The following is a 15,356-nucleotide window of genomic DNA, read 5'->3' as shown; positions in this document are numbered from 1 at the left end:
TGATAAAAACAGCATCACGGACAAATAGCCATCAGTCAAGGAGGATATGCTCTGAGGATGGCCCAGATACCCAGTTTGGAGAAGAAAAGAACAGTGTTGTGACCCCAGCAAAGGGCAGGACCCCTGCACCAACCACTGCCCTCAAAAGCCCTCACCTGACACCCCTGCCATGCCCTTTCTCTGAGGTCCTTCTGAGATAGGGCTACCAAATTCACATCAACTTTTAATGAAAGGCCACGAGTTCATCCAAATCATTTTCTCTGGCAAACAATGCCAAAACTTGGAGAAAGGAGCACTTCCATTTGCTGCTGTGCTTCTGTACCTCCCATGGCAGTGACCCTACATGTTTCCCTGAGCTCAGTCTGACCAGGGCTGCTCAATTACTCCTGAGAGTATGACAAAAGCTGATCTTTTTGCAGACATGGGATAATATTGGAGTATGCGGGCACCCCCATAATCCCTCCCTTCATCTTTCCTGGGGTGCTGCAGCATGAAGTGGAAGAGTTTGTATGGACAGCCAGCATTCCTCCTCTGAGGACGGCCTTTTAGGCAGCAGAGGTTATAAATAAGTAATGCCAAAATGCAAGCTGGTCCCTTCCTTCTGCCCAGAGCCCTCCCTCCTTCCCAGGCATCCTCTGCCACAGTGAGCGAGACCGGAAGGGAGCAAACTTCCACCTCCCTGCTCATGCAGAAAGAAATCGCTCTCGGCTTCAAGAGCCGGCCTCAGTGAGCTTGATTCCAGCTCTGCACATTGTTCTGGCTGGGGATGGGGAGGGGGAGGCAGAGATGGAGCATTGTTTGCAATTCAAATGCCTGGACCTCAGGAAAAACCAATAAACTTAAGTCACTAGAGAATTTCAACAAGCAGGGCCACTTGCACAAATAGGAAGCCTCCTCCCCATCAGTGGGGGCTGTTGAGGAGCCACTAGACAAGAGAATAACTAAGCACTCATGGGGCTGAGAGCTTTTCACTCAATGAAGTCCAAACCAAACAAATTTCCCCTTTAGGAGATGCCTTTATCCAAACACTGAGCGCACACAGAAAGGGGCTCAGTGCCTCCAGTTGGCTCTTGCTGAATCAGCCCTGGTCTCTGCTCTCCCCTCTTCCTTCACTGGTGCTGGCTTTGGGCTGCTGCAGGTAGGAAAACCCCATGCTTTCTAAAGCCCTGCAGAGGCTGTTGGCAGTGGGGATGATCGAATTCCCTCGCCATAAATCCCCTCTCATGTAGTAAGCATGGTGCAGGGATAAATTGCAGCAGGGCTGGATTTATAGGCGAGGTGGCTCGTACCAGCTTAGTGTTTAATTTTCAGTTCAGCTTCAACTGCCCTTTCTTAGGAGGATTTAAGGATTTCCATAACTCATTGCAGTTTGAGCACCTCATCACAAAGCCCACAGCTCAGCCTCCTCTCTGTTCCCTATGGGAGAGGCTGCCAGTGGCCTGGGCTCTGGTGCAGCAATGCAGCAATGCTGGGATGTACACTGAGAAGGAAATGGGGAGGTGCCCATTATCCTGTTTTGGAGGTCCCTAACCTGATGCTGACCCAACACCAGCAGGTAGACTGAAAGAGGTCTGAAAAAGAGAAGGAATCTCAAAAAATCCTTCTTTTCCTTCAGCTCTGTCCTAGTTGGAACATGAAATTCAGACTCCCCTTATTCTGTTTCCACTTTTTGCCATGTATTGAGAAATGGTCTGCTTTCCCTAGATGAGACTGCTCCATCCTGACTCACTCCCCAGAGTGAGTCCCACCTCTGCCTCATCCCCCAGACTGGTTTTCTCCACCATCACTGTGGCTTACAGAAGGCACACTACCTCTTTTATTTCTTGTGCTGCCCTCTTTTACCATAGCTTCTTCCATGTTTTCTTCAAGGACAAAGTGACATCTAACCTCAAGGGCAGCAAAAAGTTCTTGCTCTTTCTCCAGGATCTTTCTCTGTCAGAAGCAATTCTCACCAGCCACGGAGATCTCTCCCAGTGGCATCAGAATATTCAGTAGATAAGATCACACAAGTTCTTTCCACGCTTTCCTTGGGTCCATAATTTCATGTAGTTTCTTGGGAAGAGCTGGGGGAATCTCCCAGGATCACCCTTTGTGTTGCCTGTCCAGGAGACCAAAGGGAACAAATGCCAGACAAATCCAGAGGCCAGTCCCTTCTTGCTTGTAAAATGCAACTTTTCCCCATTGTTTGGGAAGTTAATTGTTGGTAGGAACTTTGCTGCAAGGACAGCCCATCTCTTGTAAAAAGAACTGCAGAGTTATATGTGTGAGATTGTTACCTCTCAGCAAAAATGGACCAGCAAGTTTCTTACAGAGAATGACAGCAGAAGGAGCAGCCATTGGGTTTTATGCTAATTGTGCCTATTTTAGCTCCATTCAAGACATCAGATGAAAGAGATACTGCTGACTTCCACAATGGCACAATCTAGCTCGAAATAGATTCATAGGAGGAATTCAGTCTATAGTCACGGGGACATTTGGGACACAGATGCACCAACCACTGAGATGCCTACTAATTTTATGTCGAAAGACAAAAAATTATCAGAGTTATTTCAAGAAGGGCATTTAAGGCGATGGTGTTAAACTGCATCCAACTTCCACGCAGGTACTCTTGTCGGGAAGTGGCTCTGAGGCAGTACAGCACACCTCGCTCTGCAAAGAGAGCTAAATCCAACAAAAGCCCTTTAACTCCCAACAAAAAAGCACTTTAGCAGCGCTGAACTTCTCTGTGAGAGAGATATATATATATTCTTCAGATTAACATTTTACATGACTGGCCCTGTGGGCTGCAGAGAAGAGAAGTGCTCTCTCCGTACGACACTTTAGCATCGCGCCAGCTGTGCTTATCGCTACCCACGGCGACTGTTGTGCTTCTGTTCCATTCATTTTGTGGTTCCTGGATCTTATTAATGTAGGTGTGAGCGGGCGGGGGACGACAACTCAGCCCCACTGTTTATGTCTTGCTGGTAGGAAGGAGGGATTGAGGAAAATAAAAGCTAACAATAAAGCGAAGCGTTAGTCAAAAGAATGCTTTTATTGCCACCAGGAGTAATTCGAACCTTTTGTGGTGGTTTTCGAGGCAGAGTTTATGATGGTCAAGTCATACATTGTTGGGTGGATTTAAAAAACAGGCGGGGATATTTTATGACCATTAATAAATGTTTGTAGGCTGCATAAGAATACAGGAGAGGTAATCACACCTCTCGAGCTGATCACCTGCAATGGTCAGGGAGCTGACTTCTACCCCCTGTATGAATAACTGCTAGATTCATTAAGGAAAGAGTTGCTTTTATTCTTTTCATCCTTTCTCTGAAGTTTCGGTGCTCTCTGGCCCAGCACACCAGACCCCAATGAGCCAATTTGCAAATGTTACATAGCTTCACAAAATCACTCCAGGTCAAATCTCCCCTCACACTGAGGCTCCAGATAGGATGTACTTAAACTGTATGGAAATTACCTTGTTGCCCATTTAGGGCCCCTGACCAGATTGCTATAAAACAGGGGCACTGACTCTGAAAGAATTGCTCTTATTCATAGATTTTAGGGCCTTTGTGATTCTTTAGCTTGACCAGGTCAGGAGATCACCCCGTGTTGATGCTGCTTCAAGAGCGACAGTTGGGGCAGAATTAAATCCTCCCATCTGGAGCTACAACAGTGATGGAAAAAAATACACATATATGTACACATACATTGTCCTTTACCCAATGCTGAGGCAGCAGGTCTTCAGAAGTGCTACATCTACTAAAAATATGGACCTTGGATTTGATGTTCTCTTTTCCACCCTCAGTGATTCTATGATCCTTGCCATGGGTTGTCAGCATGTTTGCAGTGCTTGCAAGGAAGTTTGCAGTATTAACATTGCAAAACAGGAATATACCACCTAACCTTTCCTAAGTGCAGGGCACAAATACTGAGTGAATGCCTCTGGTTTCTGAATAACACCATTAAAAAGAGAAGGAGATCAAACCCACTATTTTTTTTTAAATACTAAATGAAACCACTCCTCCTTAACCTCCTTAGCCACTATCCGTGGATGCCATCCACTGTTCTTTCTCTTCTTTCACCAGTTCCTCTGCAATCTTTGATTTCTAATTTACCCAGACTGATAAATGCTTCCCCTCCCACCCCCTCATATTTCACTCTCAGGAACTGCCTGCACTCTTTGTTCCTCCATCTCCAACTTTAACCACAGCAAGCACATTGGTTTTAATGGCTTTTAATGCTTTCAGAAAGCACTCCTGAACGCTCTCCGTTCCTGGCCCTCGTCGTTATTTGCCTAATCTTTCCAGAAAAATGTACGAACACTTACATCCATTTCCAGATCATTGGAGGAAATATTGCACAGCCTATAGCCCCGATCCCTCAGGGCGCCTGCGGAAACGCTCAGTGCTAATGACAGACCTCCCATCCCAGAGCTGTCAGTGCCTCATCAGTCAAAAGCCATGTGGCAAATGGCACGGGTGAGATTCAGCCTGTTTCTTTTCATCTGTATGAAGATCAAGGTGTTGGTCCAACCTGACTGCACATTCCCCTTGGGGAATCACTAGCAACGCCATCTGCAGCAAAAGGGCCCACCCTGAAATAGGGATTTGAATGCAGTGGGATTGCAGGAAGGGGAAACAAGGTGATCTTGGCACAGAGATGGAGCTCCTGTGTCCATCATAGCCATGGGGGGAGCAGCTTCTATCCACCAGCCTGCAAATCAGGCTTCCATTTTCAAAAACAGTGGCAAAACTGTGAAGTAGAAACACCACCAGTCAAGCATTTGGCCAACAGCTAAGAACCAGCATCAGATGAACACCTTGCCCATACTCTGTCTGCTTAATCCTTCTAAAATTGATCACATTTATGCATTTTTGAGCTTGCTAATCAGTGTGCCAGCTGGGTTGAGACAGAGCAATTCTGTTACCCAATCCTATTTCCCTGGCACCTAACTTAGGTTTAGGGACACGTCAGTTGTTTCTTTCCTCCAGCACTACTGCTTTGATTAATGTCAGCAGTGTTGATGTAACTGTGATGGCTTAAGGATGTACTAATTAATTAACCTTGTCTCCTGATTAATTTTGTTCTTGACATCTTGATTTTGTGCTAAATTAATTCTCATTTATTCCCTCCTTCCACCCTCCTCTTTTGTGGATCACCCGTTTCACTTCTTCAGATGAGGTTACCCCTCAGATTAGCTTCCCTCTCTTCCACGATGGAGAGTGCTCAGACTGCAGCCCATTAGGACACACCTCTCTGGAGGGCTTCCCATTTCCACATCCTCTTTCATTAATTCTTTATACAAAAAGACCCTCAGGAAAGATCATACAGGTGCCCCTGTGTTCTGCACTCTCCCTGGGTGCTACCAATGGTCCATCCATTGCAAACTGGGAACCTTTTGTCCGTCTTCTCCTTCCACATTGCAACATTCCCTGCCTTGAAATAAAGACCACCACTCAGGATGGATGGGGCTGTGAGCAGCCTGGACTAGTGGGAGCAGTCCCTGCCTGTAGAAGGGGGATTGGAACTAGATGATCTTAAAGGTCCCTCCCAACCCAAACCATTCTATGATTCTGTGTTACCACAGAACTGCCACCAAACCATCAAATTCAACATGAAGGAAGAGCCAAAATCCTTCTGATTTTACAGCACAGCTCCCTGTTGCACGGCATAAGGGCACTCGAGCCAAAGTATTGAGGGTTAGGCACAGAAGGAGCCTTGCCATCCAGCAGGGGAGGTACCTGAAAGCAATGCTTTCCCAATCAGAGGATCTGATAAGAATTTCTGACCAAGGCACAGGGATTTGGGATTCATTCAGAGTGGAAGTGTTTGGTTAAAATGCAGCTTCAAAGCCCTGCTCAGGGGCTCTCGCTGGATTTTATCGACATTTCTCCTCCTCCTGCCCTGCCCCCAGACGTCTACAAACAAAATAAGTTCATCAGCTGGGGGCCGCTGCCTGGAAACTGGAGCATAGGAAACATACCCCTCAACCCTGCCAGTGACTGGAAATTGCCTCATGTAAACTTAATTATCATGCATTACGAATAACAACACACCCTGGTTATTACAATCACTGTCCATCAGTTCATGATCCACCCAAACTCCAGGGTTGGTGGAGTCCATTCTATGACGCAAATGCAACCAATCAATACAGGCATTTGGTTTGATCAGAAGCTCCTTTTGCTTTTTTATTTATTTATCTATTTATTTATTTCCCAAAGGAAAGGAAAAAAAAAAAACCAACAAAACTTACATTGCACGTCCAGCTCCTCAGCTGGAATGGATCTGCATAACCCCACGCAGGCTGGTGAGGTCCTGCTCATTTACACTGGGCATGTCCAGCTAACGGAAAGGAGGGGAGACACAAATTCCCCATGCTGTCAGAGCAGGAAACTTCTCACAAGTAGGATGGTAAAAGGAGAATTAGGCATAAAACCCACAGAGAAGACAGCAACGAATTTTAGAGCTGTGTACGTACATGCTTAGGAATAAGAAAGAAAAGTCTATACATTTATACCACAAAAGATTTCACTGGACAACATGGTCTAGCAGGAGCTTTAAAGGGGAAAAGCAGTTCACAGACTCGTCTGAATGCATCTCCAGTAGCCGGGTTGTTAAGACATTCAGGGCTGTTAATGTGTACTGTCAGGCCATTGTAACCAAACCTTTAATCCTGGGCCTGTCAGACTTGAAGGAAAACTAAGGGGCTGACAGTACTGCAGCAAATGGATTTTCCTTTTCTGCTCTCATCGCCTCCCCCTCTTCCCTCCATTTAAAGTTAGAATAACATTGAGTCTATTCCTTTCAGGGCTTGCAAAACAACTAGGAAAAAAAAAAAGGGGGGGGGGAGAGAGGAAAAAAAAATAGAAAAAGGAAACTGTAGCCTCCATGGCCAATCTTCCCTTTACAAAGCCCAGTTCCCAAACTGGGAGCGCTGGGAGCAACCCGGCCAGACCCAGGCTGGCTGACTGCTCTTCTTCCCTGGCTCTGGTTATAAAGTTCTCACAATTTATTTTTATTTCCAGACCTCTCTCTGCGAGGAAAGACACAACAGGCTGATAGAAAGCTTTAGGCAGAATTGCAGCGTCTTGCGTTTTGTTTCTGGTCTTTGGGCTTTACCCACATGGGACACAAGTTGATCATATGAGATGGACACAAACATTTTTCCTGTATTGCCACCCAGGTCTACAGCACGCACTCCTCCCTTCCATCCTTACTCCATGAGATCTCAGCTTTTAAAGTATGGTAGGGCCAAGATGTTCAGTAAAGCAGTCCTCAAACATCCCTGCAGCCTTACACATCCGTCTGCCCTTGTTTGCTCTGCTCCAGATGATTATGAAAGGCAAAACTAAGAGGTTCAAGGTGATCGCTTGCAACCTGTTCAAGCCATTGTCTGGACTGGGGTTCTGCTGCTGGATCAGAACCTATTCACCACAAAATAAGGAACAATGAGTTAAGCAGGTTTACAAAAAACATGTGACTGCACTGTTCAAATGTTGCTATCTCTGTACACTAAGGGGAGTCGGGTCAGTGGTGAACAACCAAGAGTGTTGGACATCAAGGTTTGGAAACTGATATGTTTCATCTTTAGATACTAAAATCCTAAAAAATAAAAATAAAAAAGCATCTGTATAAGTAAACCAGGATGTTGCCTAGGGTGCTGCTGAGTGGGTGCAGTTTCTCTGTACATTTATCCTAAATGCCTCATCATCACTGTTCTGTCCATTTTCTCAGGTTTTTCCTCCAGTTCTTTAAAGCATACATAAATCACAGCTAAAACCCAGTCCACCCGTTGAAAATACCTGCAGGAATACTGCTGTGTGGGATGTCATGAGATCTAGGCTTCTCAATCCAGATCAGAGCTCAAAATAAAAGCAAAATGTCAGAATTTCCCATAGGGAAAAAAAAGAAAAAAAAGAAAAAGAGGTTTCACATCCTTAAGTGGTCCCTAAACTTAGGGTTAATTAGAGATCAAATGTTTTCAGGCCAGCATTTAGCACCAGATGAAAAGAAACAGGTAACAGCTTCTTTAGATATGCATCAGGGCCCCTCATTTGTTAGCATCCAACCAAGTGTTCTGTACCAGGGATGGGATAACCAAACTCTGAAGGTCCAAAGGGAAGAAGGAGGCGTTTCTATATGACCCTGGGGCACACAGTCTTTCTGGAAAGATGATTAAACCAGCACTCAGTAATGTATCAGGAAAGGATGGGGTCCTCGCCTACCTCACCCATGTAGGTACAGTTGAAGTCAGCACAAGGCAGGTCAGTGACCACCAGCAGTCCATATCCTGTCCATGGTCCAGGTGGTCCCTATCCTGCAGAGCAGCACTGCCAGGCTCTGTCCCCCATCCAGGACCTCTCGCTGGCTGTGAACTGATCTGAGGAGGCAAAACACAGCGCCAAGAATGTTATTAAATGGAAATGAGCAAAAACAAAAGCAGCAAAATCAATTTGAGAACTCAGTTCACGTCTTCTTTGAAAGAAATGCTCGCAGAATCAGGTTAAGCAAAGCCCCACTGAGCTGCTTATTGATTTCTTAATAAGCCTAAAAAAAAGAGAGAGAGAGAAAAGAACAGATTGCAGACAGAAATGGTTGTGCAGTTTCCTTGTACATGTAGAGAAAAAGTCAGAGAACCTCTGGAGAGCAGCGCAGCAGACAGAAACAAGCTCATTTGAACAGCTCTGTGGCAGCTAAAAGGGGCTCATAATTTAGAGGGGTAGAAAAAAAGGGAAGTTTTGTAGAGCTGTACCTCAGGAACCTGTTCTGTGCTCCTGCTGCTGCAGGAGTAGGGATGCACAAGCCATTTGTGCAATAACGAGCGTGGGTGATTTTGTGTTTAATTATTTGCACTGCAGCAGTGCCATTGTCATTGGACCTTGAAACCCAGTCTGTGCGTAAGCAAACAGCTCTTGCAGTGGCATCTTAGAGGTAAGATCTCCTAAATTAGCCAAAGTCCTTCATGCAACTGCCATGCCCAGGGCTGGATCTCAGCTGCAGGAAAACCCTCTGGTGCAAGGATATCATAGCACCAACAAAAGCATCCTGCCCAGCTGCGAGTTCAGTAGCCTGCAGGGATGCTAACACCTCATCCTCCATGGCACGGGTTAAGGACACATTGCTGATATACAGCCTCAGCCCTGTTGGAGGCAGGCACAGCCCAGGCTGGGTGAACCTCCTGTGATGCTCAGTGTTGGCGCCTCTGAAATGCCAGGTGGCTGAAATGGGACGACCCCAAACCTGGGCCAGATGCGCTCCTGTGAAATAAAAGTGCTTTATGCATGCAGAGGGAATGTGAAATACAAGGCAGTTCCATTGCATTTGAAATAACTCCACATGAGGTATTGCAACTGTGCATTATCCAGGAAAAAAAAAAAAGAAGAAAAAGAAAAAAAGGAAAAATGAAAAAAGGAGAAAGAAAGTGGAGAGAAATCATGCCCTGCTTTAAATAGCTGAATGAGCAAAATGTTTCTGGAGTAAGAAATAGGGCAAAGTGTGTGAAGAAGGGGCCCTCATGCTTCCAAGGCAGTAAGAAAGGCTGAGACTGCTGCATGGGCTCAGGATCCCTGCATAGGGCAGGGGGGACCTAGAAACACCATTTCTGATGATGTAGCTTTATAGAGACAGAGACAGAACAAGGGGACATGGCAGGGCCCTGGTACAGCTTTAAACTAAAGGAGAGAAGATTTAAGTAAGCGTGATATAAAGAGGAAATTCTTTACCCAGAGGTGGTGAGGCCCTGGCACTGCTGTCCAGAGCTGTGGGTGCCCCATCCCTGGCAGTACCCACAAGTAGGCCTGGGGGAGCTGGAGCTGGGCTAGCCCATGGCAGGGCTATGAGGTCCCTTCTATCCCACGCTGTGGTTCTATGCACAGAACAACACCTCAATAACAGAAGAAAAATGTTGCATGGTGCTGCCTCAGAGAGAGACCAAGTTTGAATGGGAAGGGAAAGAAACTGGATGGGAAAATCACAAAAACCTTCCAGATGGCAGATTTCCATCTAAAATTTAAACCTTAAAAAGGAAAAATCTGATAGACTTTGTCCTCACTCTTGCTCCTGTGTTATACATCCACCCTCTGATGATGCAACGCCAGCCTTGTTTGGCTTCATACTTGCTACCGTACTGAATCAGCACCAGTTCCTGCATTTACTTCCAGCATTTGGACATGGCAGGCTCCAAACCACAGTAGTGCAGGGCATTTGCCCAGAGCCAGGGCCATGGGAACATCCAAAACCCCGAGCAGCTCTCAGCACTCGCCTGCCTCCGAACGGCCGGCACCGGGCATGGGGGAAGGGGAGAGAACCTCTGCTTCCTTATTCAGCAGCATGCTTTCTCTCTTTTTCTAATCTATGGTAAAATAGGAGAGCAGAGAGGAGCCTTTCTTCCCAGCAGGGGATGCTACCCGGAGCCAGCTCTGCTGGGATGCTGAGAGCCCGGTGCTTCTCAGGGCGTTTGCAGAAAGAGAAGCAAACTGCGGGCTGAAGGAGAGGCAGGGAGACCAGGCTGAGCATCTTAAGGTTTAAAATGCAAATTCCTCTACTTTCATTTAGGTGGAGGGGTCAAGGTTTGCCTGTTCCTTCCTTTCCCCGCTCCTTCCCCCAGTTTTGTTTCGGGAGGGACTGTGGATGCGACGGGGTCTTTGTGCTGGGCATTCAGCTGAATGAAAAGGCCGAGGAGTCCCAGCGGAGGGAACAAACTTTTGGGGGTCAGCGCGGTCAGCTTAGAATAAATGTGTTGCATTGTTTGTATTAAGGACATGATCTCAGCGGGGCGCCCGGAGCCACTGCATACAACACCAAGGACTATTTATTCAACACTGAAATACGCAGGGCACAGGACTCCTCTCCCAGGGAAAATACGAAGCGCTGCTGCAGACGTGCCTGCCTATTCCTACAGCAAGATTTGCTGGAGGGGACAAATAAAAGTCTTTTTTTTTAAATATGTATCATAAATAAGGACGGGCGCCAAGCTCTCTTGGTAAAGAATAATCACAGACAGAAAGCAGCAGCGGCAGCAGCACGGTAAAGTGCCTTTTTATTGTCGCTTTTCTCCAAAAGATGGACAGTTCGGGTCATTAAAGGCCTAAGATAGAAACAGTTTCTCTTAACGCTGTTTGAAAACAGGCTTTTGTTTCCATGGAAGTGGCACCGGCCTTTCTCGGGCTGCCTCCACTGCAGAAGTGGCTCGCAGTGGCGGGGTGGGAGCGGGGACGGCCCCCGATGAGCCCACGTGAAATCCAAGTGGAAAAGCAGCACAAAGGGGCTGAGGGGCTTGACAGCTCGCTGAGCCCCCCAGGAGGGTTCCACAAATGGGGCCCCCAAGGGAGGCGGCCAGCTGGGGCGGGGAGGCTGTCCTCCCAGTGCCTCAACAACAAAACCCTCATAAAGGGGCTTTGGAGATGGCCCTGGCTGCTAAGTGGTCTCCCCCTCCCCTTGCTTGCTGGTTCGTACAGAGCAGTGTGTGTTCCCTTCCTTCTTTGCAGAGGTGAGAGTGGGACGCTCAGTTCGGTTGCTCAGCGGGGGTTTGCAAAGCGAGATGTAATTGAGTTGCATGGACAGCGGAGCATCCCTTGGGATGATCTTGGCCAACACAGCACCATGAAAAGAAGAAAGGAGGTTCCTCACGCTGTGAGGAGATCACTCCAAAAGGACAAATGTGTGCATGGATGTGCAGTCTGATGTTGAATCTGCCAACACCAAACTGATAACCGGTATCAGCAGTGTCACAGTAGGTTCTGGCTAGAGATATGGGATCTTCGGCTCATTCCACCCTTGTAAACCTGACCTCCAAGAAAAGCCATCACTGCTTAACAGAAGTGTTCTTAAGGTATCAATGGAAGCAGCTACATGTGCCGGAATAAGAGAGCAGCAGCCTTCAGGGAGGAGAGAGCATAGGGAGCTCTCACACAGCTCATTTGTCAGCAAAGGGCTGCACGGAGAGCCCTGTGTTGGCCAACACCTGCCAACGAGCACATGGGAGTGTCCTGGTGAGAGCATGGGGGAACACGACTCCAACCCAAAGGGCCACGTTGAGGTGAAGACCTGAAGTCTGGGATCTGAAAGCTGAAAAAAGCTGTTTCCACCGGTGTCTGCTTAGGGACCTGGGAGCCTGGCAGGGCTCCACTGGCAGCCTCCCAATTGGAACACCTTGATTTGGACTGGAAGCCCCCTTCCCCTTTTTGTCCACCCCATTGCCTTTTGTGCCCAAGTGACACAGACTGATGAGGATTATTCCCTTGCTTCCTCAGGGACAGGGGAGTCCCCGCGCTGCCCTTGTGTGGGGACAATAGAGCCATTAAGCATCTTCCCAAGGGAGGGGAGCGAGTATACCTGGCCCCCGATGTGGGAATGGCCACTGCCCCTGACAGCCATTAGCATCTGAATGAGAGCGATGCCTGCAGAACAACAGGCAATTACCCACTGAAAAGCTTTTAAGTGGCATTAATTGCTGGCCGCAGACTCCGGGCTCTCTCAGAATGAACCGTGTTGACAAACAGAATAAAATAAACTGGATTTCCTGCAGGAAAACTTCTGAGGTTTGTGCTTCAGCTGAGGGCAAGCCAAGCTTTTATCCTCTGTGATCACCCCGTGAGCCACCTAGCGACAGTCACACGTGTCCTTGGGAGCCCAGGCTGGTGCCCGGGGCAGGCTCCTGCCCTAAGCAGCCCCTTTGCCCCAAGGGTCTCTGTCAAGGACCAGGCGTACCTATTGTACCTTACTGCATCGCTCTGAGCCCTGAAACACAAGCTCCTTTCTCTAGCAGGTGGTGTTTTTGTCTCCCACTTCTCTATGGGCATCATAAATTCCCACAGCCAGGGCTTTCCGGTGATGCTCTGGAATATCACATTCCAGTGGCCCTTGATTCCTCATAGGTGAGATGATTTCAAAGCAGAGCTTGCACATGAGCAAGGTACTTCTTAAAAGAGTACTGCAGCACTATTTTTTCCCAGTGTCATGCCAATTCCCAAATCCTTTTGAGATGTGTGCCTGGCTCCTTATTTTACCCGGACAGAAGGGTTGTTCAAACAGCTGGCCTCATTTCTGTGGAGCTGGGTAACACCAGCATCTGTATGAACAGACCCTGAACTGTGATGAACACTGCAGCTCTGCTGACTCAGACGAACCTTGTGGAAACTCCTAGGATGATCTGGCTCTGGAGATACTGGGCCTCTCTGTCCTTTTCCTGCACCCCCTGCAAACACATGGGGAGATTCAGGAGGGGAAAAGGACACCAGCAGCAGCCCACGTTCACGTCTACTGAACAGGATTAGGCACTTTTGTGTGTAATTCTCCTGTTCTAAGGCATAGCACACTGCAAAATCCCACACATTGACCAAGCAGCCTTTGGAAAGGTAGATCCAAAGTGGGACATCCCAGCAGACAGGGAAGGCGGGCAGCCCTTCAGTGAGGAACCACTTCATTAGGAAGGACCACACAAACAGCCAGGTAGCAATAAGGATTCTTTTCCAGAGTTTTAGCTAACAGTATTGCTGGGTGTCTTCAGCAGTAGCCTCCTGACTTTTTAGGCAGGAGATCAGTGATCCTTAGTGCTCACAATAAGGAGAAAGCCGTTATCAACACATTTGAGACAGAACCAACAGCAAACACACATGGTTATGCTCATGACAAACAATTTCCTTTATCAGAAATAGCAAGAAGTAGCAAAATGCCCTCTCAGAAGTGCTATTATTTTCTTTAGTTACAAAATCTTTCTATAATCAAGTCGGCACTCATTTAAGTGAAGAGAAAGATGAAATGTTGCCTGATGTTTTGTTTCAATGCAAACCTGAAATGTGCTCACTGTTCACTATGGCTCAAGACCTTTCAGAGAATTAAAAAAAAAAATAAAAATTGAGGCATTATATGGCTCAGAGTGAAAACCATGTGAAAAACTGTGGCTTCTGCTAATTTAGACCTCCAACTCAGCAAGTGCATGTGGGTGGCCTTTTGAAGTTTGAGCAGCACATCTCCTGCTTGTGCAAAATGGCATCATACTCCCGCAGTCAGTGGCACTGGGCCAGCTAGCACCATCTGAGGACAGGCCCTCCTGCATTTATCCTGGCACAAAACACCAAGAAGAACTCAAAAACCATTAAGGCATCTAAGGAGAAAGCTGTGAAAAAGTCTGTGCAAAGTCCAGTCAACTGAAACTGCAGACCTTGCCTCCAGTGTGTGGAGAAGAATGGGCAGCACAGCCAGAGAGCCAAAATATTGATGTCAGATCCCACAAGTGTGCCCAAGAAACAGAGAATAACAGAATCACAGAACAATAGGCATCGGAAGTGACCTCTGGAGATGAAGTCCAGCCCAGTAACACAGATTCCCAACTGCAGGTTGCACAGGAAAGCATGAGCAAACAGCCTGCTGTGCTGTGAGCATCTGGTACAGAGATGAACCCAGAAAAAGATATTGCCACAGGTTGGTATTGCATGAGAACCAGAAGAGGACAAAAAGTGACTCTCTAAAACAGAACAGAAAAGAAGGAATAATGTGGAGATTGGAAATGTGTGCTATTTTTATTTTCCCAGCTCTATCACCGCCACAAAGGGCAGTCGGTGAACGATGAGGGGTGATAACGATGCAGGCCCAGCCCGGTGCCCAAAGGCACGCAGCCCTGCGCTGTGAGCTCACCGGCCAAGGCGCTGTGACAGCAGCGGAGATGGCTGTGAGCTCACGGAGCCGCCCTGCAGAACCCGGGGCGCGGCAGAGCCCGGCATCACTCGTGCCCGGACTCCGGTCGAGCGCGGCAGCGAGACTCGGAGGCGCGAACGAGAGACTCGGTTTGGGCCGTGCTGCGGGGCTGCCGGCGGCAGCTCCCGGCGCTCAGCCCGCGGCATCGCCAGCGTTCCCCCGGCCCTGCCCGGCTCGGGCGGCCGGGGCCCCGCGGGGTGCGCTCGCGGCAGCGGAGGTGAGCGGTGCGGGGACGCGGCCCCGGGGCGGGCGGCGGGGAGCGGGGCCGGGGCTTCGTGCGGACGGAGCGGGGCGTCGCCGCCGCCGCCGCCCGGGGACGGCGAGTGACCGCGGCCTCTTCTCTTTCGCAGCTCTGACGGCTCCGGCCCGCCGCGGCGCCGCCGAGCGGAGCGGCTTTCCCGGCTCGGCTCTCCCCGGCCCACCGCACGCCCGGGGCCATGGAGCTGCCCTCGGACTGGACCTGCCCCGTCTGTGGGCGGAACCGGGCCGAGGCGGCCTACGTGACGCCCTGCCGGCACCAGCTCTGCTTGGGCTGTGCGCTGCGCTGGGCGAAGCAGCATCGCACCTGCGCCGTGTGCGAGGAGAACATCGAGGCCGTCCGGTACGCGGTGCAGGCGGAGGAGGATTTCCTCGCGTGCCCCATCCCGCAGCCTGCAGGGCGCTCCGAGGACGAGCAGGAGGAC

The sequence above is a fragment of the Tympanuchus pallidicinctus genome, unplaced genomic scaffold (assembly GCF_026119805.1).
Source record: "Tympanuchus pallidicinctus isolate F22 unplaced genomic scaffold, pur_lepc_1.0 scaffold23, whole genome shotgun sequence".
Lineage (NCBI taxonomy): Eukaryota > Metazoa > Chordata > Aves > Galliformes > Phasianidae > Tympanuchus > Tympanuchus pallidicinctus.
Note: the sequence above shows the minus strand (reverse complement) of the source record.